Source organism: Petromyzon marinus, chromosome 9, assembly GCF_048934315.1.
Source record: "Petromyzon marinus isolate PM22_M1 ecotype Great Lakes invasive population chromosome 9, UKy_Petmar_22M1.pri1.0, whole genome shotgun sequence".
NCBI classification, from domain to species: domain Eukaryota; kingdom Metazoa; phylum Chordata; class Hyperoartia; order Petromyzontiformes; family Petromyzontidae; genus Petromyzon; species Petromyzon marinus.
The window spans coordinates 10,631,296-10,656,956 of NC_133675.1; the positions used below are offsets into that span (position 1 = coordinate 10,631,296).

General features: G+C 49.4%; 1 long non-coding RNA gene across 1 annotated transcript; it reads left to right on the plus strand.

The window, feature by feature from the left end:
• Positions 1 to 609: 609 nt before the first annotated feature.
• LOC142924159 (uncharacterized) lies at positions 610 to 7,465 on the plus strand. The gene is made up of 2 exons (XR_012941322.1): positions 610 to 1,017; positions 6,196 to 7,465. It is a non-coding gene; the product is annotated as an uncharacterized LOC142924159 (long non-coding RNA).
• Positions 7,466 to 25,661: the final 18,196 nt, after the last annotated feature.

Sequence of the window (25,661 nt, forward strand, 5' to 3'; positions counted from 1 at the left end):
CAGTGGATTGATCATGGCTTATGATAATGATACCTTCTATAGGTTTATCTGTGTCGGCTTTGGGACTTTATAAGGGCAGTGTGCAGCCAGTCACATTTAATTGTTCTTGGAAAATATGGGTTTATAAACGAGCCACACTTTCCATGACACTGCTGACAGTGTTAACAAATCGTTAATAATTGTTTGAAATTGCGGATCACTTGACGGGTCCGTCTACCGTGGACATTAAAGACCTCTCGTGACGTCCTTTGATAACGAGCCGGGGCGTCACCCACACTCTTCTGGATAAAAGTCCATTCCAGGTAAAACATAAATTGACCCGACTCATTAGGTTTGTCACGATCCAACCAATTAGCGATCCAATGAATCGTCATGAATCGATGTCGCGATGCCATTCAAAGAAGCAACCTTTTTTGTCTCTTTTTTACCATCTCGTTTGTATTTTCTCTTTGTTTTTTTTTTTTGCATTGCGTTTTTCGTTCGCCTAAACGTACCATGCTCATGTAATTTGCTTCTGTAGCAATTTCCATAAATTATAAATAATCCATTCTTTAGCAGACAAGTCAATGCATGTATAACAAGCGTGAGAATTGATTTTGATCTGTAAATCGATGCACCATTACATGCCTGCTGATCACGTAGTTTAATCATAATTCATATTTAAATACCAATCAATGCTCCCGTGCAAGATGGATCTTTCAACAAGTGATAATTTTTTTAAGCCATCTTATTTTTCGTGAGTACACATCTTTAAAACAGAAAAAAAACGAGACATATCTCTCTTAAATAGAGCACCGGAAACAAAATCTGTACGTTGAACAGCCCCGTCTTTCCATTTGTCACGCATCCTCGCCATTACCAGACACGGGCTGCTCGCGATGTCCTGGCATTCGGCGGACAAGACTCTGGTTGGCGGACGGCCACGTGGGGACACAGGGCAGGCTTCTCGTCCCCGTCCTCCCGGTCGGGTTCTCAAGAAAATTCGTCCTCGTCGTCGTCACGCCTGAGCAGGAGCTGGTGAGCGGTGGTTGTGGGCGACGCGGTCGCCAACTCGATACCCCCCACGTTGGCCGCTGGCTCGCCGGGCCCGTGCGGTCGCGTTTTTTCAGCCTCGCAAGGTGGTGCTTCGTTGTCAAGCAAGCTTGAGCTGCTGGTGGTCTATCGCCCCGCGTGGCCCCCCTGTGAGTCACACAGGGCTTGTTCTCCCTTACTTGGAACAGAGGGGGTCAAAGTCTTGTGTGCTGTCTCGTAATCCCTTTTCTGACCATAGCATTATCATCGAGGCAGGCACGCAAGAAGGGCCTCCTCCCTCGCTCTGTCTTGTCTGTCTCTCGATCTGTTTTTTTTAAATGCTTGCACGTTTCAACCAAAATTGCATGGTAGCAGCATACCTCGGTGTATGTGGTCAGGGCACACATCTGGAATTTTTTTTGAAGATATTTTGACAGCGTGCAAGTGTTGTGTGTGTGGTTTTTTTTCCGTCTCCGTGCGTGGAAGTTTTATTGCGTTTTGAAGCAAAATGATGTGGACGCCTCATGCCTGTAGAGAAACACATTAGCGCGCTGGGTTTCCATTGAGAAGTACAGTCGTGTGGAATAACTCAGCTTATTCAAATTAAATTGCACGAGTTCCGTAATTTATGGTTTTCCAAAATGGGTTTGTTTCTCTTTGATGGCCACCACTGGCGTCACGCGCTGTGATTTACGCATTGTTTTTACGGTAACTTCCTGATTATATTATAACTGTCTTCGATAAGACAGAATCTGTCACGTGTAAGCTTTATTCTGCCTCAAAACGCATCCACTTCATCCGAAATGCGTTTATTCAGCAAAATGTAAGAGACGCATACATTTTTATCCCGTTAATAATTAGGATATATGTTGGGAAGGACATGTACATTTGTATCCATCCTATTCGTTTTCAAATATAAGCATCGCTTATTTGACATGAAAGGACAATTGTAAATTCGGTCGTAGGAATGGGGGTTCTCATCGATTGGGTTTGTCCTGAAATGTGTGTGGAAATGACCAAAGGATTCTCTAAAAATTTTGTGACACCAAGCCGAGTTATTTAAAGTAATTATTTCTTCAAGTAAGACATGTAAGCGGGCTTGGGTCAGGACACATGTCCTGGGAGATGATGATGGCCGCTGGTCAAGATTAAATGATTAAAAAAATATATTTTATCAGGTAAGGCCCACTGAGCTATATAGCTCTTTTTCAGAAGTGACTTGGTCATAAGTGATAGCTCAACGAAGCGGCTTATGTTTTGGAAATTTATAGCAGCCAAATATGCCAGACACATGTTTCTGAATGTGGAGGGGAAAACCGGAGAACCCGGGAGAAAAATCCACGCGACCATGGGGAGAGAGACATGCAAACTCCACATATACAGGCATCAGGGTTGGGATCGAACCCACGACCTGCATACAAGGCGAGGTAGTGAACATATCGCCACCGTGATGCCCTAAAGACGGAGTGGCAGCCAAGAGCGGGGTTGCCCGAAAGTACGTCCACCGAGGCCGTAGAGCGATGAGATTCAGGTGCTCGATGAAATATTGCATCGCTTGTGCATGAGGGTTGACGATGGCCTTCATCAGGCAGTGGCTAGATCATGGCTGATGCTGATGACATTGTTTCGCGTGCACTTTCCAACATATTGACAAAGGTAACTTTATTGTTACTAACTAACTACAAATAGAAATATTTCAGCGCTGACGATACGAAGGCTACTGCTTAGCACGGTGCTGGCCACACCACCCCACCGTGCACCGTCCCAGCCTTAATAGGTGCTGGCCAACGGCACTTGCCTTAACGGCCTGCAAAACTAAATGTGGAAGCCTTTTATCTTCTTCTCATGCAAACAAAGATCCCCGTATAGCCTACGTAGACTGTCGCGGCAAGTGCTATTGGAGAGCACCTGCTCGGGCTGACACAGCATATAAGGGGGTCGTGTCGCCCGCACCACACCGGGCCATCTACGTCTCCCCGGTTCCCATGTTTACACACCACACCAAGAACTCACTTAAGACCTAGTCGACCTAGGGGAGGCTCAGGACTGGTCCAGATAATCGTCACCGGCGAGTGGGAAATTGAACGCCGACTCGCTGGGTTTGTCGTGCTAACCACTGCACCACCGCTCCCCCCGCCGACTCATACGCGCGCACGCACGCACTCATTTGTTTTTAATAAATTACAACAAAGATGCCACGTGCGTCGCGATCGCCAGGACCCGCGGCCGGCCCTTCTTTGCCCCGATATGGCTTTGCTGGGCAAGGCGTGCACTGTGCTTGCCGGCGCATTGTCTGTACAAAGAGCACTTCAGGATACAGTAGCAGCTCAAATTCCACGGCTTAGAAAATGTAATTTGGCATTAAGTGCTTGGCAATGGCCCTGGCGCGGTGGCGCGGTGGCGCAGCGAGCGAGCCCCGCGTCTGTGCCGCGGGCGCTGTGACTGAGCTAATGAGGGCTGTCAGGTCGCCCATTAGATCGGAATTTGAAACGGGACACAAAATTAGGGGGCTTCTGCCAAACAGGCATCGCTCATATTTTTTTTGTTATCCCTCATAGATTTTTTTTTGCCTCACTCTCAAAGGTGCTGAGGATTATTATTTTTTTGTCTGAGATAGTGGCCCCTTGCATATTGTTTTAAATGTTATTGTTACTACTACTACTACCCTTGCCATTGAGTTGTTGCTGTTCGCCGATTCGACGGGTAGGTCGTGAGCAGAGGTGCCGAGCATTTGACGATGGAAGTTAGTGAGGACCTGCAATCAAGCCGGGGATAGGTAGGGGTATGTCCACAGGTGACGGTGAAGAGGAACAGTGTTGACCAGGGCAGAGCGGTGGGAACGACGCGTGGGGGGTTAACATTTGCTTTGGGGCCGTTATCCAGCGGTGAAATCAAAATGGCTGCTGCTGCTGACGACGACGACGTTTTTGTAGTGATATTGGTGACGATGCTCAATCCTGGTGTGTCCGTCTATAAAAAAAAAGTTAAAACACGAACATCTGAAACGGCTCGCGTTTAAAGTATATTTAGAATTTCATTAATGGATAACATTTTTTTTTGTAGTAGTAGTAGTATTTTTTCTTTGCTCAAGTCCTGCACGTACTTTTTGTTCGCTAAGCCGGTCGGCACTGTAAAGCATCGTGTAATCGCCTCCTTTTGAAGCCTTCACTCAGCAGGTTAATACAGTTTTTGGAACCATCCGATTTTTAACTCGTGAGTACGTGCCCGGGCAGTCTCGAAAATACTGAGTCTTAGGCACCACGGCCATTAATTACTGCAAAGCTATTAATGCATTGTGATGGACTTTAATTATCGCCCTGTGTCAAAATATTTTATTATATTCCATTTGAGCCTTTAATTAACTTTGTTTACCTACGTATTACACCTTTTGTGACGGAACTAATCTGAGCCAAAGCACCGAAGCTGACGCATTCGTGCGGCTGCTCGCAATGGAGACGCGATTTGTTGGTCTATTGCGTCGTTTTCATTCCAAATCGAGCGCAAATTATAGCGTTGGGTCCCACCGAGCCACTCTGTGGGCCATGGGTGTTCTCGAGGGCGCAGGAGCGGAGCGGCGGTTATGCCGCTCCGCTCCTGCGTGAGACGGAGAAGCGAGCGGGGCACTCCTGTGTGAAGTTTCGGCGGACGATCGGTGTTGCCCAAGTGTCGCGGTGACTTCGTGGGCAATCGCGAGAATACATACGACGCACAGAGCGCTCGCCGCGTTTGCCGCACACGATCCAAGTGTGTTCGGCGGCTGTTGTGGTGGTGGTGGTCGTCGTTTTCATCATCGTCGCTTCAATCATTGCCATAATGTTGTCGTTATTGTCATCACGGCGGACGTGGCTTTCTTCGTTATCACATTGGTACTTTCCACCGTTCTTACTGTCAAAAGCATGAATCATCACCATCGTCATTGTTGTCATCATTGGCCAGTGGCGGCATTACGGTGACTTATCGTTATGATGGGCATGGTCATTATCATCATCATCACCACCACCATCATCAACATCACAGTGGACATTGCTGTCATATATGTTGTCACTATCATTACAATGGGCATCATCATCATTGTCACCATTAATGATCAATAATCACAACATTATATCACTTACATGTATCCCATCTGAATAAATCACTGTGATGATGTTTTGTGTTATTTATCATAATATATAATCAGCATCATCACTATCACAGCCATTCGTATAAAGAGGGTGAATCCGTTTAATGCTGCCCTCTCTATCTGCAAAAAGGGCATTGATTTGTGAGGCCATTGCCTGTTGTTTTATTAATAAACCTAGGCATATTATGTCATGTCGAGGTCCCGTTGATCATTAGCAGATTACGCAACCCTTGAAATGCAGCGTGACGGCTCAAATTGAGGCCTGGCATTCAGAACGAAGCTACCTGGGACCTATTTTATTACCAATTCTTCAAACATGACAACGAAGATAATTCTGTAAACAAATTAGGCAGTTGTGTTGTAGCGTATTGCCATACACATCCCTTTGTAAAACCGCTGCTGGATAAAGGGCGCCCTCCCCACAGTGTGTCGGCGGTCAAAAGTGGAGTTTTGCTTGATCGTACTTCACCGCACCGGTCGCTACGGGTTGGAGAAGGTTTGTGGCTGTAGAACCCAGGAGTGGTTAAGATATCGTCACCACTCGCCACTGGTGTGAATCGCCATGGCCTGCGAGTCTAACTCGCGTGTCCAAGTTGGAAGTGAGGCGCGCGATCCGCTCTGCCACCACTCCGCCATTGAGAGATCGTTTTCACAGTACACGTAGAAATGCACTGAGATGTTAGACGATTTTCTTGTGTGAATAATAAGGATAGGCTTTAACCTGTCTGGCAATAAAACAGGTGTTAAGATGTTCAAACACCAATTGGATACCTTTTGCAAGGATTCAAGTGTGCATTAACATGCAAACAAACATACTCTGATAATATATGGGCATTGTCTTTGAAACTAATTGGCCTACACCAGAGACAGCCTTCTTTGTGGCCTTGTCTCGCCAGTGTCAGATCAGAGAATGCCAAAAGGCGAACAGTACAAAGACAATGCACGTATCAGAGCACGTAAAGCTTGGTGGTGAGCAGCTATATCATGGAATACCTTTTTGCCAGTTATCAAAGTATGAAAAATATATTTTTTAACCTTTTTTTTCTCTCTCTCACCTACAGGGCCGTCAAAAATGAAAGTGGTTTGACTGTCTTGTATTCTGACACACTGCTGCAGGTGGAAGCCATCGACGGTATGAATTTAAGTAACCTACCCCCGATCCCGCAAGCCCACGGCACTCGCTCGCACGCAAACGCCGACTCCGCTGCTGGTGCCGGCCATCCAGCGATTGCTCCGTGAAAAAAAAAACCTTTCCGTTAGATGACGCAGTGGTTCGCTCTCTCTTCCCCTGTGCGATTAAGCACATAGTCGAAAACCCGTTGCACGATTCAATTCGAGAACAGATAATCGTTTTTTTTAATTTCACTTCTACCGTCATTCTTTCGTACCGTCTATCGTTTGTGCAGCCTGCTTCGTGCTGAACCGTCTGGGTCTCATGATAATCATCTGCAACGTCTGTAACGTCTTGTCCGTCTCGTTTACGTTGGCCCGTCTCATTTTTTGCCATCTTGTCACAAACGATCAAACGTTTTCATGCCGCTCAGCGCCCGCGCGGGCGAAGTTTAACAATCAACATTAACAGACGAACTCGTTCGTCGCTCCACGCCCACTCTTCAAGTTCAAACCCCCTGCTCGTATTTCTCGGGCGCTCGGTCCCAATCGGCCTCACGCCTCTTGCGCTCGCGGGCGTTGCTCTGCACCCAGCGTAGGGGGGGGGGGGCGGCGCGGCGGTCCGCGCGCTCCGGAAAACAACACCTGCGCCCTGCCGGCACGGCCCCGGTCCTCTGGTCTTCACGCTGTCGGCTGCGGCGCAGCGCTGGCCCCCACAGTGCTCCGAGCTTGTCTGGGCTTGCCTTCAGAAGCAAGCGCGGGGCCCTTTTACATATCACCCGCCCGGCTGTGTGGGTCCCTCATCCTAACTCCACTGCCCCCCACCAACCCCCCCACCCCAACTCCCCCACCCAGGCTCCCCATTTAATTTAATTATTTCGAAGGGGAAAAAAACCCAGCTCACTTTATCCCTCCTGTGTCTGCGCAGATCAATGGCAAAGTGCCCCCAGCAATTTTAAATCAATATTGCTGCGCGTTATTATTAATCAACACTGTGATCCTCTGTGAGCTGACAAAGCACCACGGCAGGCTCCCGCGTTGGGAACACATGCTCCGTTTTTAACCACGGCGCGTGGAAGTGTTAGTTTTTTGTCTTGTGTGTGTGTGGGTACGTGTGTGTGTGTACGTGAGTGTGTGTACGTGAGTGTGTGTGTGTGCGTATGTGAGTGTGTGGGGTGGTTTTTTTTCAATGCTGAATTAAAATGGTCATTTATGATTCCACATTTCGGACCAGCTCTGCTGTGGAATATACATTAAACCACGCGGATTTAACGATTCGTACGAATCGCGATTCGATACATTTTCACAATTCAGGGCCTCAACTTGGATTTTTTTTATATCTATATATCTACAGTAAAGGAAAAAAGTATTTGATCCCCTGCTTATTTTGTACGTTTGCCCACTGACAAAGAAATTATCAGTATAATTTTAATGGGAGGTTTATTTGAACAGTGAGAGACAGAATAACAAAAAAAAACAAAAACGCATGTCAAAAATGTTATAAATTGATTTGCATATTAATGAGGGAAATAAGTATTTGACCTACCCTCAATCAGAAAGATGTCTGGCTCCCAGGTGTCTTTTATACAGGTAACGAGCTGAGATTAGGAGCACACTCTTAAAGGGAGTGCTCCTAATCTCAGCTTGTTACCTGTATAAAAAGCACCTGTCCACAGAAGCAATCAATCAATCAGATTCCAAACTCTCCACCATGGCCCACACCAAAGAGCTCTCCAAGGATGTCAGGGAAAAGATTGTAGACCTATACAAGGCTGGAATGGACTACAAGACCATTGCCAAGCAGCTTGGTGAGAAGGTGACAACAGTTGGTGCGATTATTCGCAAATGTAATAAACACAAAAGAACTGTCAATCTCCCTCAGTCTGGGGCTCTATGCAAGATCTCACCTCGTGGAGTTGCAATGATCGTGAGAACGGTGATGGATCAGCCCAGAACTACATGGGAGGATCTTGTCAATAATCGAAAGGCAGCTGAAATCATAGTCACCAAGAAAACAATTGGTAACACACTACGCCGTGAAGGACTGCAATCCTGCAACGCCCGCAAGGTCTCCTGCTTAAGAAAGCACATATACATGCCCGTCTGAAGTTTGCCAATGAACATCTGAATGATTCAGAGGACAACTGTGTGAAAGTGTTGTGGTCAGATGAGACCAAAATGGAGCTCTTTGGCATCAACTCAACTCGCCGTGTTTGGAGGAGGAGGAATGCTGCCTATGACCCCAAGAACAGCATCCCCACCTTCAAACATGGAGGTGGAAACATTATGCTTTGGTGGTGTTTTTCTGCTAAGGGGACAGGACAACTTCACCGCATCAAAGGGACGATGGACGGGGCCATGTACCGTCAAATCTTGGGTGAGAACCTCCTTCCCTCAGCCAGGGCATTGAAAATGTGTCGTGGATGGGTATTCCAGCATGACAATGACCCAAAACACACGGCCAAGGCAACAAAGGAGTGGCTCAAGAAGAAGCACATTAAGGTCCTGGAGTGGCCTAGCCAGTCTCCAGACCTTAATCCCATAGAAAATCTGTGGAGGGAGCTGAAGGTTCGAGTTGGCAAACGTCAGCCTTGAAACCTTAATGACTTGGAGAAGATCTGCAAAGATGAGTGGGACAAAATCCCTCCTGAGATGTGTGCAAACTTGGTGGCCAACTACAAGAAACGTCTGACCTCTGTGATTGCCAACAAGGGTTTTTGCCGCCAAGTACTAAATCATGTTTTGCAGAGGGGTCAAATACTTATTTCCCTCATTAAATTGCAAATCAATTTATAACATTTTTGACATGCGTTTTTCTGGATTTTGTTGTTGTTATTCTGTCTTTCACTGTTCAAATAAACCTACCATTAAAATTATAGACTGATCATTTCTTTGTCAGTGGGCAAACGTACAAAATCAGCAGGGGATCAAATACTTTTTTTCCTCACTGTATCTTTTTCTAACATGGTGGTGAATAGCAGCTTCTCTAGTGGCTGCATGGGTGACGTGAACCGGTTACATACGAACATAAGCCAATCAACAAGCATCGGTTATTGCACACACGATACGATGCATGCATCGTAAGATTAATAATCAATAGTATTGATTCATTGACCCCTTTGTAAAATAACGTTTACATCTGTCTATTGTGACATCTTCAGAAAGCAGGTCCCCGTGCATTGCAGTATTGAACAAAACCCTCGTTGCTATACCAAGTTTACGTCCTTTATTTATCACTAAATTATAGCCCACTGTGGGGGGGGGGGGGGATAACAATGGCTGCAGTAGTTCACATGTTACACTATGAACCCGGTGACCCGTATTCGATTCCTGGCCACGTGCTAACATCGTTGCTGATCGATGTCTGAAACTGGTACAGAGCCCACCCCTTTACCCGACCCACGCCGTTCTGCACGGCGAAGTATGGTCAAACAAATACTGTGACTGACACGGCATGAGGAGGCTTTCGTCCAGCTGTGGATCGACAAAGGGTCTGTAAAAAAAAATTGTTATTAGAATTATTGAGACCACCGTTGAGAATAAACTTCTTCAGCCGGTCATTGTCCCTGACGGGATGAAGGTAATTAAGAGCTTGAGAGCCTTGAAGACCCGACAAACTCGACTGGGTAGGGGCACCTAGACCAGTCGGTTGCCCAGCGAGGGGCGAGACAGAGCATTCTCCCTTCAACCAACACGCACTGACCAGGGTGGTGAAGTATGCTCGACAAAATCTCGGTGCGACTGGCTTAACTAAAACGTGACCCCAGAGAATAATTCTTCCTTTGATTTTTTTTTTTTAAATAGAGACCTGGGTGTAAAAAAAAAACCCTTGATCTGCAATAATAAGCGAAGTTCGAATTAAGGAGCATAGAACAAGGACGGAATTGAGCGGCGAAACGGCGACGCAGCGTTTCACTTTGTCTCTAGAGTTCTGCAATGCGCACGCTGGGGCTGCACGGCGTCCCTGCGGTGCAGAGCGTCGGCACATCTCACGTCTCGAGCAAGTCGAAACAAATGCAGCCGAGTGTAATCCCGGCACCAGACTACTAATCACGCTCTACATTATACTCATTACAGGTCACTCACTGATGTCATGTACTGGAATGAATCCTCCTCCTGCCCCCTCTTTTTTTTCTCTCTCTCTTCATGTTTAGCAGTAACCTTTCGGCCGATCCTATTATTGTTTACAACAATGAATGCGCCTTTTGTCATTCGATTTATGCATTAACGAGCCTGAACCTGTGATCTCCGCGGTGTGAACGTTCACGGCGGCGTGGAGTGGGAACCTGATGCGCAACTGCCGGATGATTTGCCGCAGTTTTTTGGGGAGAACCGCTGCAAATGGCCAAGGCCACATCAAAGGGCCCCACTGGCCCATTGCCGCGTAACGCATTAATAGAACGGCGGCGTGGTCGTCTGTGATTTACGGCGTCGTCTGTGCACACAGGCAGCAGAATCGTGATCAACTGGCACACACCGCGGGAATGCAGGAGGCCCCTTGATAAATATTGGGAAGAGTTAATGATGAAACCTATGATGGTAAAACCTAAAATATTCCACCACATGGATGAATAATAACAACAACATGCATAACTTACAGCACTTTGTCACAATGCACAGCTCGGATGATGCCTCCCCACGCCGTGTCCGTCATGGGGGTTGTTTGACCATACTTCACCGCGCCGGTCAGCGCAGCGCGCTAACCGCTGCGGGCACTGCACCCCTCATTCTGCAACATTCGCTCTTAAACAAACAAAGAAACAAAAAAAGCCCAACTTCACATGCGCGCGTTTATCGGCGCTTTCCCAATTAGCGCACCGATGGAAATCATCGGCGCTTGACGACATAGCGGTCGCAAAACATTGCGCAGGAGAACGGCTGGCAGAGAGAGCACGGCGGGCGCCCGCAAGGACACGGCGCGGAGAGCTGGGGGAGGGGGCGGGGAAGGCTCGCAGGCGGGTAGCGTCAGCCAAGCCAGCCTGGGACACGTTTACCCATGAGAGCATCGTAGTCAACGGCACCATCATCCACGGTCAGTCCCCTGCTGGTTAAAGGCCTCCCCAATCCACTGCCGTCTGTCATGATCCTGCGATGTAATAATCTACCCAACACCTGCACGCACACGCGCTGATTCCTTCGCTCCCATCTCTTCCCGATGGACGTCCCTCTCGGACGTGTTAGCGACTGCCGTTCCATCAATCTTATAAAATGTTCTCTTTCGACTTCTTTAATCAGGAAGAGCCTCGCTTGAGTCTCAAGAGACTTGTTCAGGAGGGTCCTGCAAAAGTTTTCACAGCAGGTGGTAGTATTGCTACGTGTAATCCCAATTGAGAAATTTGCAAGGGTCAATTTTTCAGCATTGGGATATTTGTTGTCCTTCCCGCACACCTCCGATTAGCGCGGTTGGGTACGTACGGTGCGAAAGAAGTTCAACATACATACATACATACTCTGCGTGTGCGTTTGTTTCCTCCTTATTCTTGACCATCTGCCATCGTCCCTGCTCGCGACGTGTCCTGCCGCAAGGGCACAGGTGTTGAAATCTGCCGCGGCGTGCGCGGCGGGCCTGTAATTTCTCAAGCACCTCATTTAATCATTTTGGTTTTGGCACTCCGGCAAGAGCACGGATGGTAATTTTGGGTTTGACCGAACCGCGGCGATGGCACCCACCCAAGGCTCTAAGCTGGCACTTAGGGTAACACCGCACCTCGAGCAAGGGGCAGCCCTCGCTGGCGTGCTGCCCTGCCGACGCTGCCGCCACCGGGGCCACCCTGCCCACGGGGTGGGGCAGGTGCCAAGGGGGCTGCCCCACAACCGCTACGTTTGTGGGACCGTGGTGCGGCGAGGTCATTGGCCAGGCGATCGCTACGTCAGCAAACCGCTTATGAGTGGCGTAGCTAGAGCCGTCCCTGGGGTATGGTGAATCTGGGAGAATTCCCCGGGCTCTGGGGGGGGGGGGGGGCACGCTTCAACTTTATGGTGTCAGATGCAACACTTCCCATTTAGTTTGACGGCATCGAGGGGCGAGGTGGGCCCACACAGTGGGATTTTCCCCGGGGCCCGCACACCCCCCATATGGACGTACCGGGCGTAGCTATCGGTGTCCAGGGGGTGCAACTGCACCGGGTCCCGTGAGCTGGTGGAACCCAGGTCATGGGTCATGACTGGGGATGGGGGGGGTATTGGACAGGGGGCTCATTTCATTCATAGCACCAGGACCCATGCCACCTACGCTGTGCCACTGGTGTGCATCCACCACGCTCGGCTAAGCCAATTCAACAACTTTCTGTGAATGATGAGAAACTCATCGGACAGAAAAGTGCATGCAGGTTGGAATAAATGAGTAATAATACACGACAAAGGTGATTTATGGAGACAGCAGAAAAGTGGGCCTATGTGACCTTAAGATCAGAACTGCAATCACGCCTTGCCTGAAAACGAATTTCTTTACAACTGCTTTTTGTGATTAGTTTGTTATCCTTCCCCCGCACAACCTACGTATGGCGCGAACATACATACATACATACGTGACATCACCGTTCTGCGTGTATAATCCACACAGCCATCGACTCCAAAGAGACAACATTTGTGACCATCCCTTGCTTTCGATAGCATCAGCATTACCGTGACATAACTGTACCGGTTGCATCCTTGTTAGGAGTCATGAGTACAGCAGAGCTATCATGGCCGACTGCTCCGTCGGTGGCTTTACATGAACAAGGCCTCCCTGGTCACGAACTTTGCCATTATCGCATCTTTTGCAAGCGATTTGCAAACGAACGTAAATGCACAAGGCGGTGGTGGCGATGCACGTGACCTGTAATCCCGCACTGTGGAGGTGGCGAGGGTTGGTGGATTACCGCACAAACGTTGTGAAATTGCCTTCCTGGGGGCATCGAGGTGCCCGCACCCTGGCTCGCCAGGGCAAGGCGGAACAGCAAGTGGACTAGTCGCCATCTGTTTACATCTGTACGGGGGATAGAGGATTTTTCCACTCGCGCAAGTGGGTTTTGTTTCCTGGTTGCTCTGATTTCCTCCCACGTTTATCGCAAACGTTCGTCATTAATTCGTTGAAAACATCGTAAAATAAAATGAAAAAAAATGCAGCAGGACCCTCCTCAAAATGAGTCGTACGACTCAGCGTGGCTTTCCTGGATAAATAAGTAAATAAGTACGCTAATCGATTAGCACGCTCACAATTTAATTCGTATATCATGAGCATAAGGATCGATTTTATCCGATGCATCGTTACGATCCGAACGGCGACCCACGTCGGTGAGAACATCGGCTTGTGCTAAGGCGTGTTTTATTTTTGGAACTCGCTGCCCTCTCAGCTATGTAGCTCTTTTACAGAAATGACCTGGTCACAAATGATAGCTTATCTAAGTGGCTTATCATATGGAAATTTATAGCAGCCGAATACTTAAACGCATGTGTCTAAAAGTGTCTAAAAGTGGAGGGAAAACCGTAGGACCCGGAGAAAATTCCACTTGACCAGGGGGAGAGAGACATGCAAACTCCAAATATACTCACGACCTCCTGTATAACAGGCGAGGTAGTTAACATTCGCCACCGCAATTAACACCGACGATTCACACATCGGATTTAGCCGCGACACTCGTGTACGCCCGTCGCAGTAGCCTTTTCACCGATTGACGCACGCGTGATAATTCCCATACATTTTCCCCCCGTGAAGTTAACTGCGAAGCCACATTGGACATCATCACACCAACAAGGGAGACGATCACCGGCACACATCGCTGACGTCCGTCAGCTGGGGGGGGGGGGCAGTGGAGGGGGCGGGGGGGGGGGAGAAAGCTGGAGAGATTGGCGAGCTCGTGGCAGGCTGCTCGCACCACCTCCCAGCGACTTCATTCGTCTTCTGGCCGGTCGGCCGGCTGGTGTTTGATCTCCGGAGCTCCCCTGGCTCCTATTCCGTCACCCGAGCGGCGTGTTGACACCGCGACGTCGCGCTGTTTTCGGGGTCAGCTGCGTCCGCGGGGTCGCGCAGATCGACTGTCGGGCCAGCGGCGCTGCCCACCGCGATCGTCGACCCAGGGTCAAACGCCCGGGGAGGAGGGCAGGTGGCCGGGGTGCCAGACCAACGCGGCGGTGGCAGTGGCCGGAGCGCATCTCTCTCGGCTCGAACGCGCGCGCAATTTGTCTGCCCGCGCTTGTTGACAGCTGCCGTCCATGGTTGTGGAGAGAGCGGATCGTCAGTCAACGTGAAATGTGATTGAAACGCTGTCGTTGCAGTAATAATTAATTGAGTGTGTGACGATGCGTCGATTACACCTTTAACATTGATTCTTACCCTTGCAATACGTGCGTCTCGTCGTACGTTTGAGGATCGGTTATTTAATTGTTTTATGCAAATTCTGAATTCGGGCTAATGGAGTGGATACAACTGTACAAACAACGCAGGAGAAGTAAGAATACAGCCGACACGCTCAAGAAATTAGACAAAAAGCAAATTCATTCTCGATTTGAAACGTGACCCCGAATTATGAGAGTTCAACCAAAACGATGGAGGTGGACGGTACATTTTGTAAAAGCGCAACATTGGTGGAGGGTGACATCTGATCCGGTCCTGGAACCCTCCGCTTTCACCAACCCCACACTGACCAGCGCGGTGAAGTATGGGCAAACGTTTCTCACAGTTGGGAAGCCTTTATCCAGATGTGGTTCGACAAAGGGCTCTACATTTACTAGGGGCTTGATTATCCACCTCTCCACGGCGATTCGATACATTTTTCAGCATCACGAGTCAATTTTCAGAATCTCGTGTGTTGTGAATTTATAAATGGATATTAATTTATGGATCAGTAGCGCAGAACATGATACAAATAAATAATAAATAACTGTCGACACATGACATTCATTAAAATGATATATCTGTTGGTCAAACAAAAGCAAGTACTGCATACGTGACTCATTGTCACATAATTTTTAATTATGCTCAATATATATCTTTTTTTTATGCGAGTCCGGAGTTAACTTGAGAAAAATGGTAAGCATTTAACACTGAGAAGCTGTCTCAAGTCACTGATAAAGTCCAGCTCGGGAATAATGTTATTTTAAGACACAAACGAGTGAGTACATAAAGTAACTGAGGAAGAGGCAAAGGGGATATCAGTTAGAAAGGCTGTGGAGCTGCCAGCAATGTAAGCCAGGAGGAGCCGAGGGAGACTGATGGCGAGATAGGAGGATGCGATTGAATGAGGTTTGAGGACAGTGGATGTGACTCAGAATCTTTATTTATCCTGGAGAAATCCGATGAGCTATGAAGCACTTGTTCACGGATGTTCAGTAGGGGCGGGTCAGAAAGTTACAACAAACTACCAAAAAACGATGGGAGTGCAAAGTATACGTATGGTAAATTTCGATTTAAAGCTTTCGTGACTGCAATGATTCATCTTCTTTGGTTCTTTCGGTAAAGGTTCTTTCGGTAAAGTCACGTGACTTTACCGAAAGAACCAAAGAAGATATACGTATGGTAAGCAAATCACTAAACATAAGTAAATAAACGAAAAAAACTAAACTTTTTATTCTACCAGGTGAAGCCCACCGAGCTGTTAGTTAATTTTCAGAAGCGACCTGGCCACAAATGATAGCTCAACGAAGTGGCTTATCACGTGGACATTTAGTGCAGCCAAATAATCGAGAAGAGGTGCAGAATAGAAGCAGATGGAGAGAGAAAATCCGAGCAGCTGACCGCATGCACCAGTGGAACTTATGACTTAGAAGAAGCACACACAAATATTTGTTTTGTGTTTCCCAGCCCACGCAGTGTGTGTGTGTGTGGTTTAGAACCAATTATTTGGCTTTGAGTTTAGGTATCGGATCACGCGAGTGCACCTGATACTTGTATCATGTGTTGAGAGCGTCAGTTCAAGGCTCGGTAAGAGTGAAATCACTCTCTGAAAACAAACAAGGGATCTGCCCAGCGTAGTTTGGGCAACTGAAGCCTTCCCACTCCAACAAAAATAATGCTTGGATAAACCCCACGAGTGAATTCAGAGGGGTTTTTTTAATCTTTTCATTTCATCCAAAAGTACAGAAACATGACCTCGACTATTTTATTCTTCCTCATTTGATTGGTGAAAGCGAGATTAACATTCCTTGGTGATTGTTTTAAAAGCAGAGCCCCTTAAACTCTCCGTGTGAAAACACTTTGGCATCTGGTAGAGCCATCCTCTGAAATGCTCGCACGAGCCTCGGACAACTGTGCAAACAGCTTCAAATTGTTGTTTCACTTCTCCACCTTTTGCCCTTAACTTCAACTCTGTGAATTTTCCACAGAGGCAACAAACTGGAGGTGGGGGGGGGTGGACTCCCTTCGTTGGTGTTCCGGCTACGGGAGCGACTCTCGACCGCGGCGCTCTTTAAAAGCCTGCACGGAAGGCCCAGCTTGCCCATCATACCGTGGCCCTTGTCGCCGCCGTCGTCGTCATCATTGTTATCGTCGTCGTCGTCCGACAAGAGGAACATGATGGCCCGGAGCAAGCCAGGCAACTGCGGAGCAATGCGCTGCAATGAGTTGACCTGTCACTGCTTCATAGTTGGGAGGGCCAGGTGGGGGGGTGAGTGGGTGATATCATGGCAAAAAAAAACTGTCCAGAAACTATGGTTCTGATGTTGAGAGGAAGGGAATCAAGTGACTTAACGAAGTTCATTTAGTGGCCATCTGTTGGATGAGCAGGATACGGTGAAATGTAATCAACGTCGGACTGTCAGCTGCGTCGGTGAAGCACTCCCAATTATCACGGTTGGCTGTGTACGGTGCGATAGAAGTTCAACGTACATATCGTTATTTAACATAGAAGGATAAAATATGGGTTGTCAGGTTTGTCCATCACAACCATTGGCCCTCTCGTTGCAGTGGTTTTTGGGGTCAAGGCAGTCGTTGCTGTAGGCTTCTCAAGTGGAAACAATTTGTTAAAAGCGAATCCTAAACAGACATTGAACAATGAGGAGCATTGCAGGTGATATTTGACCGCAGAGGTGTCGAGGTGTAGGTCATCGGCTGCATTAACGGTCAGAGTTCACGGATAAACTTAGGTTTTCACGTCGTTTGGGGTGGAAATCATTCACTCAAACCTTGCGAATCTATTAATTCTCAGGAATCGGGTGTCACGGTTTGATTCGGTGATCGATTATCATGTTGACTTTGCGGTGAGGGTGGGCGACCTCGAGCCGGCTGGGGTCTCGCGCGACGGACTCATTGCATGCAACGTGCACGCTTTGGAAGGAAGAAAAACAACAACCATCGATTCTCACGCATGCAATTATTCGACGCGTGTTTCATGTGCTTTGTAAGCGACGTGAATTTGATTAATCGGAGCACCATTACGTCCCCACTGCCCCTTAGTGCTTGCCTGAGAATGGGAAAACTTGAACGCGTGCCCTCGCTGGGAAGGTAAAATGTGGCGACTCAGGGCTTGTTACCTTGATTTGGTGAGTCACGTCTGCATGGCTCGCACAATCCATCAGCAGGGCTTGACGGGAAGGGCTTAAACCACTTGCAACTCAGCGAGTGGAGCAAAGTCAGCATAAATATATACACACGCGCGCACGCACACTCGCAGAAGGACATTGCTGCCTGCCAGCCTGCCTCCTAATGCGACACAAAGTCACTGTCAAGCACACACACACCAACAAAGATCCCCGAGTATAGCCTGAACAGACTGTTGGGGCAAGTGCTGTTAGCGAGCACCTATGAAGGCCGGCACGGCACACGAGGGGGTGGGTGGCCAACACCACGCCCGGCCGTCTTTGTCTCCCTAGTGGCGATGTTAACACACCGCACCAGGTACTCATTTGAGGCTAAGTCGACGTAGGGGAGGCCCAGGTCCGGTTCTGATAATCGTCACTGGTGTTGGCCGTGAGCGGGAATCGAAACTCGGATCGCCGGGTTCTTAGCGCAGCGCGCTAACCATAACCCTACCGCTCCCCACACAAAGTCATTGTCAAGCACACACACGTGCACACACACACGTGCACACACACACGTACATACACGCCCAATCATGCGCAAAATGTATATGTTAAAGTCTTGCCAATTTTGCAGCAGTAAGCTTTTAACTATCATATTCACTTGAACATTTAAAAACGATCAATATCCCTCTTTGGCCGTATTGGCTGTTAAGATAAGTCCCATTAGTGAGCACCTATTAGGTCCAAAACAAAGCACAAATTGGTGGCGTGGCTTGCACCGCACACGGCCCCGTTTGCCTCTCCATTGCCGATGCTTATACACTGCAGCAGGTACTCATCTAAGGCTGAGCCAACCTAGAAGAGGCCCAGGACTAGTAAGGATATCACTCGCCACCGATATTAACAGCAGCTGTGAATGGAATGTAAATCACACGCACACATACGCAGACAAATTTACCCTGTATAAGCTACATAAACTGTTGGGGCAAGTGCTGTTAGCGAGTGCATTATTGGTTCAAATATTCGCCACTGATGTTAGCTGTGGCCAGGAATCGAACTCAGGTCACCGAGTTCAACAAGCAGTGCGCTAACCACAAGACGACTGCACACAAAGACACGCACGCACACAAGCAAAGAGAAAGACCCCCCATATAGCCTTTTTCTTATGACTGTTGGGGCAAGTGCTATTACCCAGCACCTATGAAGGCCGGCATGGCACGCGCTTGACCACCTTTGTCTCCCCAGTGGCGATGTTTACACACTGCAACAGGTACTCATTTGAGACTGAGTCGACCTAGGGGAAGCCCAAGATCGGCTCAGATCATTAGCATCACTGATGTTGGCCATAAGCAGGAATCGAAACTCGGCTCGCTGGATTCGTAGCGCAGCGCGCCAACCGCCACACTACCGCTCCCCACACACACGATGCAAACAAACGCACGCACGCACGCGCACACACACACACGCATCACGATATCCACCAAGCAGGCACCCTCGGCTTTGCGGGCTGGATGCCGTAGAGCCGGGATATTTACGCTGCCCTGAGCCGCGTGAGCCAAGACCCGGCTCACCTGTCGGCGCGGCGTTTCACCGAGCCAGCCGCATGGCAAGGGCACTCAACGATGAAATTAGAAACGTTTACTGAAAGCGCGCGCCATAAATCACGGCTTGAAAGATCCTCGAACTAAACAGTCAAAAGTCGAATCGGGGAAACGCCGGGCACGCAGCTTGCCGCTTTGATCCTCCTCCACATCGCGCAACGCGGTTTCGGAAACCGTCGCGAAAAGAGTCTTACACATTTGAAATCCCTACCGGTTGAACGGTGGCAGGATTGCTACGTCGGGTACGTGTTTGGACGGTGACCAAATCACCCGGAATGCGCCTGATCTCATCATCTCTCGGAAGCCAAACGGGGTTGACCCTTGATAATGCTCGGATGGGCAACCGCCGTGCATAAAACAGGTGTTGCAGGCTGCATCGCTCCACGTTTTTTTTTGTCCGCTCCCCCCAAGCGAGGCATTAGAAAACCTCAGTCCTTTATCCCCCCCCCTCCCCACCACCACCACCACCACATAAGTCCAGATGACAAACCCCTCTCGTAGGGCCTTGTCGACCTAAGTGACAAATGACGTCCCTCTCTAAGCAGGTGACCGGCCCACCAGCGGTGCCCAGCCTTCCTGCGCGCGCCAATCACTCGCGTCGCAGCCCAGCACCCAGCTGTGCTAAGTGCCCGCGTGAGCACCGGGCAGGGGACACGGCCGCCACTCCCAAAATGAGATACCCCTCCCCCATCGAGGCCACGCTGAGGTGTCCCCCCAACCCCCCCCCCCCCCCTACAAATAAAAAGCAATGTTCGTTGAAACACATTTTCAACAATATTCATCGCTCCCTTGCGGTCTCGTGCGCAGATGCTAACGCGCTCGCTCTCCTTTTGGCGGTGAGGTGCGTCCTCGAAATGCCGTGCTAATTTTAAACATTTCCACTCTGTGGGGAAGTCGCCCGTAGTTGTTTCTATCCTGTGGAGAGACTCACCCCTGCCATAGGAATGTGTAAGTTCCATTACGGGATCTGGGCTGTAAGCGGTAAAGTCAAGTTTTTTTTTTCTTTTACACGCAGTGCCTTTCTGGCATGGATCTGCCACCCAAAGCGCCATCATCACACGAGCACCGCCTTTATAATTTGTGTAAGGAAATGACCGTGATTTATTTATTTTAGAGTGGAGTTCCCCCGTTGTTTTTGTTACAGAACTGTTAATTCCATGGAGAACAACCTTACCCTATTAACAGGCTGTAATACCCTTTCTATAACTTTAAACATTATAACAATAAAGTTCATAATAAACAAAAGAAACCCACCACTGAAACCACCGAGAATGACAGGCCACGATGCAATGTTGCAGCCGTGACTGCAGTGCCAGGACTCAACTGCGGCTGCCTGGGTCAGGATGCTCGTAGTGTTGACGCAGATAACAAGAACAATGCAGCATTTATTTTGCAGGCTGTTAAAAAAAAATGTTTACTTTGGGAGTGCGATTTTTATTTTTTTCCCCCTACAATTTATTTTCAGTTACCAGGTCGCCCCAATAACCCCGCTAGACGCAGGACGTGGTATACCCACCTCCGTTATTTCGAGGGCACACTGTAACCGCACGCTGGAATTTACATCTTCCATACCGCTCGCGATTGTTATTCGAAAGAAGAGATATTTCTGCTGATGTTATGGGAATTCATCCTCGAACAAAAAATTATACTTTTATGTTTCACCCGCCACTATATTTTATCATCAAAATCTGCGCGAGTGAATTTATTTAGAAAAGGCCCAATCAGAATTATTATTTTTAAAGATGAGCTTAAGCATGACGGCAACGCGCGCGTGCTCAAATATGCGGCGTGAGTGCTTTTCATGGAAGGCGGCCAACTTATGAAAAGCTCCGTCTCCCGTGCAGACCCGGACGATGTGGATGGCCGGCACCGAGATGGGAGTCGGCTGAGTGGAGAGACCCTCGTGGGGTCGTGCAGCAACACCGGGAGGTCGGTCGGGCAGGCGGGCGGGCCGCGAATCTCTCTGAGCGGACTTGAACGCCACGTTAAGTGCCGGCGCGTGATGCGAACTGTTGGGGCACGGCGGCGACGTTGGTTGGCAACGCAGGCCGCCCGTTTTGCGCGGTGGCGGCGGTGGTGGCGCACGGGGCCCTCGCACCGCTCGGGCTCACGCAGCCGATCTGCGCTGACGAGTGTCCTCGAGCGGCGAGCGCCGGCATTTCAAATTAAGCAGATGACGCACAGCTTGTTTGACAGTTGGGCTTTCAGCTTTTGCATTCTTGAGATGCGTCGAATGTTCCCGAACACTGTTCGTCTGCAAGCTTCGCTGACTTCGGTGGGGAAGTGCAATGGCGCAGTGGTTAGCGCGCTGCGCCGTGATACCCGGCTACACGAGTTTGGTTCTTGGCAACGGCTAACGTCAGAGGCGAGGGACCTCCGAACCGGTCCTGGGTGGTACCCCTGTTCAGCCACCCACACCTGACAAGCGTGGCAAACTTCTAAACCTCCTCCCCCCCCATGACCAACACGGCATGCGGAGTCCTTCACCCAGCAGTGGATTTTACGAGGGGGTCAAGTTACTATTACAGGCTGCGGTGGCAATGTCCCCGGTGCCTCGAGATGTCGTGCATAGGAAGGCGTGCTGTGAATCCGAAATGACGATGATCCTCATAACCGACCGGAGGGCCATCGAGCCTATGACGGTGAAATTTCGTGGAATTTAGCACTACTCTGAAACGTGCCATTCCAACGCTTGTTACGAAACAACATTTGGCTCATTTGTGTGTGTGGGGGCGGGGGGGGGGTTGAAGGGGGGGGGGGGTTGGTGTAAAAGGCGGCGAGGCTGCCTTGGCAGGGCAGGTGGTGCCACTTGATTTGGCGGGTGTTGGCGCAGTGGTGGAGGGAGAGAAACGTGGCGTGAATGCACACATCGTGGATCGCACAAAAAAGAATCATACTCGGGAGTGGAACAATTTATCCGCGCCCCCCCCCCAACAATCAATTCCCTTTTTTAACATTGCAGTAAATGGTAGTGCCTCTAGTGGCTGCAGGGTTTCACGTGAACCCATTATATACAACATATGCCAATTGAAATAGATTGGTTCTCATACGCACAATGCGATGCACGCATCTCCAATTTGCTCTTCAGTATCAATCGATGCATCGTTCCACCCCTAAACTGTCGCTCTTCAAATTTATGATACATTCTTTAATTCGCTTGTACTCATTCTCACATTTCGTCAATTATATTGCAGGGTGCATAGAGCCACACATTAGTAGGACGCCAGTTCACATTCAACCTGGTATCCCTCCCGAAGTCGCACCCTTCCCCAACAGCGCATATCTATTTATTGTATGATTATAACATGGGCTCTTACTTCTCGTACTGGGTTATTGTGAATGATATAGCATATAAGAAGTGGGAGGCCTGAATTATGAGCAGAACAGGCCAAATTATGAGGTCAAATGTCATACATTTTTCAGAATGTTGACCTGGTTCACATGAACTGAATATGATACGCCTTTAAATGATGCCTCATTCATTTAAACCGGTGCAGCGGTCTAGGACAAACATTACATGCAACCAGATTATGCCCTTGTCATGTACAGTACGGGGGATGCGGCCGTGGTGTAATGGTAAGAACACTGGAGTTGCAATCCAGAGGTCACCGGGTTCAACCTCCCGGCGTGGCAGTTAAAGTTTCTTAAATCCCGCGCCCCCACCTCTGTCCATCCAGCAGCATAAATGGGTTTATCGCAGCTCAGTGATGGGCATGTCACGTTTGTGTGGGCCGCATACCCTCTAGAGCAGCAGTGGCCAACTGGCGTCTCCCGGCTCTTTAGTCCACAGCATGCGGCTGTTTATCGATGGGGCATAACGCGGAACGTACTTCTACTATCACAGTAGCAAAGAACAATGGGGTGACTCCCATTCTGCGCCGAAAACTGTCAATATATAGACACATGTACACACTTGGCTCTCTGCAAAACTCATGGGTACTTTTTTTTGGCTCTTGGTCTGTTACAGGTTGGCCACCCGTGATCTCGAGGAGCTCTCTGGAGCTCCCCCGAGTGGAGTCCCTTTCCGCCAGCAGTAGCGTGAGCAGACAATCTCCCGGGCTGCATCTTTACCGTGTGTATGGACACAACGGGTTCAACTTCGCGGCACCGCATCCACGTTTCTGCCACTTTGCGGGGGCACATGGATCTCTCTGTCCCTGCTGCACTGCGCGTGGTGATGCCAACCGCCGCCGCCACTGCTGCTGTGGTTAAGTGCCGCGTGGGCTCGGCTCCAGCGTTGGACAGGGCAACGTCTGGTTGCCGGCTGCTAATAATGATCGACGGTGGTGCCGAAATGCACAGAATGCACATCGTTGGGGGGGGGGGGGGCAGCAGGCAGCGTAGGCGAGCTGGCATTTTTGCACTGCCAACTCGTACGCGACTCTGTCATCGATTTTTACTCGCGTTGCCAACCTTCGCGGCCGATCTGTGCGATCAAACTGCGTCCACAGTGGGCAAAACTCCTCTTGGGACACAACTCGCTCTCGTGGCATTTAGAATTGCGTTTACTTTGGTGAGTACAGAGAGGGGAATGCTTACGTGGATTTGGGGAAACAACCGCACATCGGAGACGTTATTGTTTTTGAATTTTCTTTTCCAAAATGTAAGTGGGTCTTCGTCCGGAAACATCGCTGGCGGGCACGATGGCCAGTGAGCGAGGCTGGGTGACGGAATAAGTAGTCAAAGGAGTGAACGGCGTGCCTGCAGGAGGATGGCGAACCACAGAGACGCGGCAGCGTGATCGGCTCATTTGCAGGAGGGGAAGGTGAGACGCCCTGGGGAGGCCTTCGCCCGGCAGTGAATGGACCATCGCTGATGAGTGTTATTATCGATGGTGACAGGGTGGTGAGTCGACGTGACGATGCACAGTGTTGTGCTGACTCACAGGAACACCGCTTATCGCCGTCCCAGCTTCGCTTCGAATCAGTAAACGGAATTGTTTGATTTCTCAATAGTGCGCGCTGGTTGAAATATTCCACGGCACTAATTGTTGTCTCATTTCCCCAGATGTTATCATCGGGAGAGTTATTTTGTTCAAAGGGCATGCGTCTGTTGTGCGTGCACACGCGCGGGCGTCTGGGTGTTTGGCCGCATTTTTAAGATCCTGCCCTTCTCGGTCGTGATATCGACGCGTCCTCTTTGGAAGAGGGGTGGGGGGGGAGCAAAACAAAGTGACGTTAGTCACACGCACTTAGGTGCAAGCGGCACAAAACAGAAGGCACGCCGCCGCTCTTCAACTTTGCTCCAGAAGTAACCAAAAAAATAAAGAAATAAGTGTCTGGATCCGGGCAATCGCCGTCAAATATGCAATGTCAGTTCGCGATACGATCTTACAGTAGGGCTCTCTACCTTAAGAGTATCGAGTATCGGGTGGGATTAGCTGCCATGGAGAATGCGTGGGTAAGGTTAAGGTACAGTCTGGGCTGTGAGAGAAGGCTGGGTGGGTGTTTGTATCGAGGGAGCACACACGCCGATGGGTGCTGCGGGGGGGGGGGGGTGTGCAGAAAGGACAACGCGCGCCGCACAGCCCTGATGAGGCTGTCGAGCTGAGTTCGATTCCCGTGCCGGCCGTTGGCTCAGGTCCGTGGTCCGTGGCGAGTGAGATCTTCTGAAGCCGGTCACCGGCTCCGTTGTCGACCCACACTGTGACCACCGTCAAATGTGCAGCAGCCTCTTTACATCGCATTTCGTGTCCGCGTTGCCCTGATGTGTTCACGTGACCTTTCTAATCAATGTTGCCGCGTTTCTATTCTCATGGACCCAGGTATCCGTTGGAAGGAGAAAAAAAACATTGCATTATTTGGGTCTCATCGTCAGGTATGATCTATCCACTGCTGGATGAAGGCCTCCCCCCAAGCTGTCACCGTACCTCATGGTCTTACAATCACAACAATCAAATCACAACAGGTTGCCACGGTGGCGAGATGTTAACTACCTCGCCTGGCATACAGGAGGTCGAGGGTTCGATCCCGACCCTGACGCCTGCTGTATATTTGGAGTTTGCGTGTCTCCCCGTGGTCGCGTGGATTTTTCTCTGGGTCGTCCACTTTTAGAATCAACAACATGCGTTTAAAGTATTTGCTCCGAATTTCCACGCGATAAAGCCCCTTCGTTGAGCTATCATTTGTGGCCAGGTCGCTGCTGAAAAAGAGCCACATAACTCAGTGGGCCTTACCTGTTCAAATACAAAGTTTAGTTATCTGACCAGCACCTGCCCGCATTCAAGCTGATATGATTGCTCCGTCTCCACGGTGGATGATGTCCTCTCTCGGGTGAGTTCCCTCCTTTGGCTCCCAACATATTCGTTGGTCTCAAACACCGGCAACCACCGTCACCACCACCGTCGCCACCACCACCGTCACCACCGTCGTCACCACCAC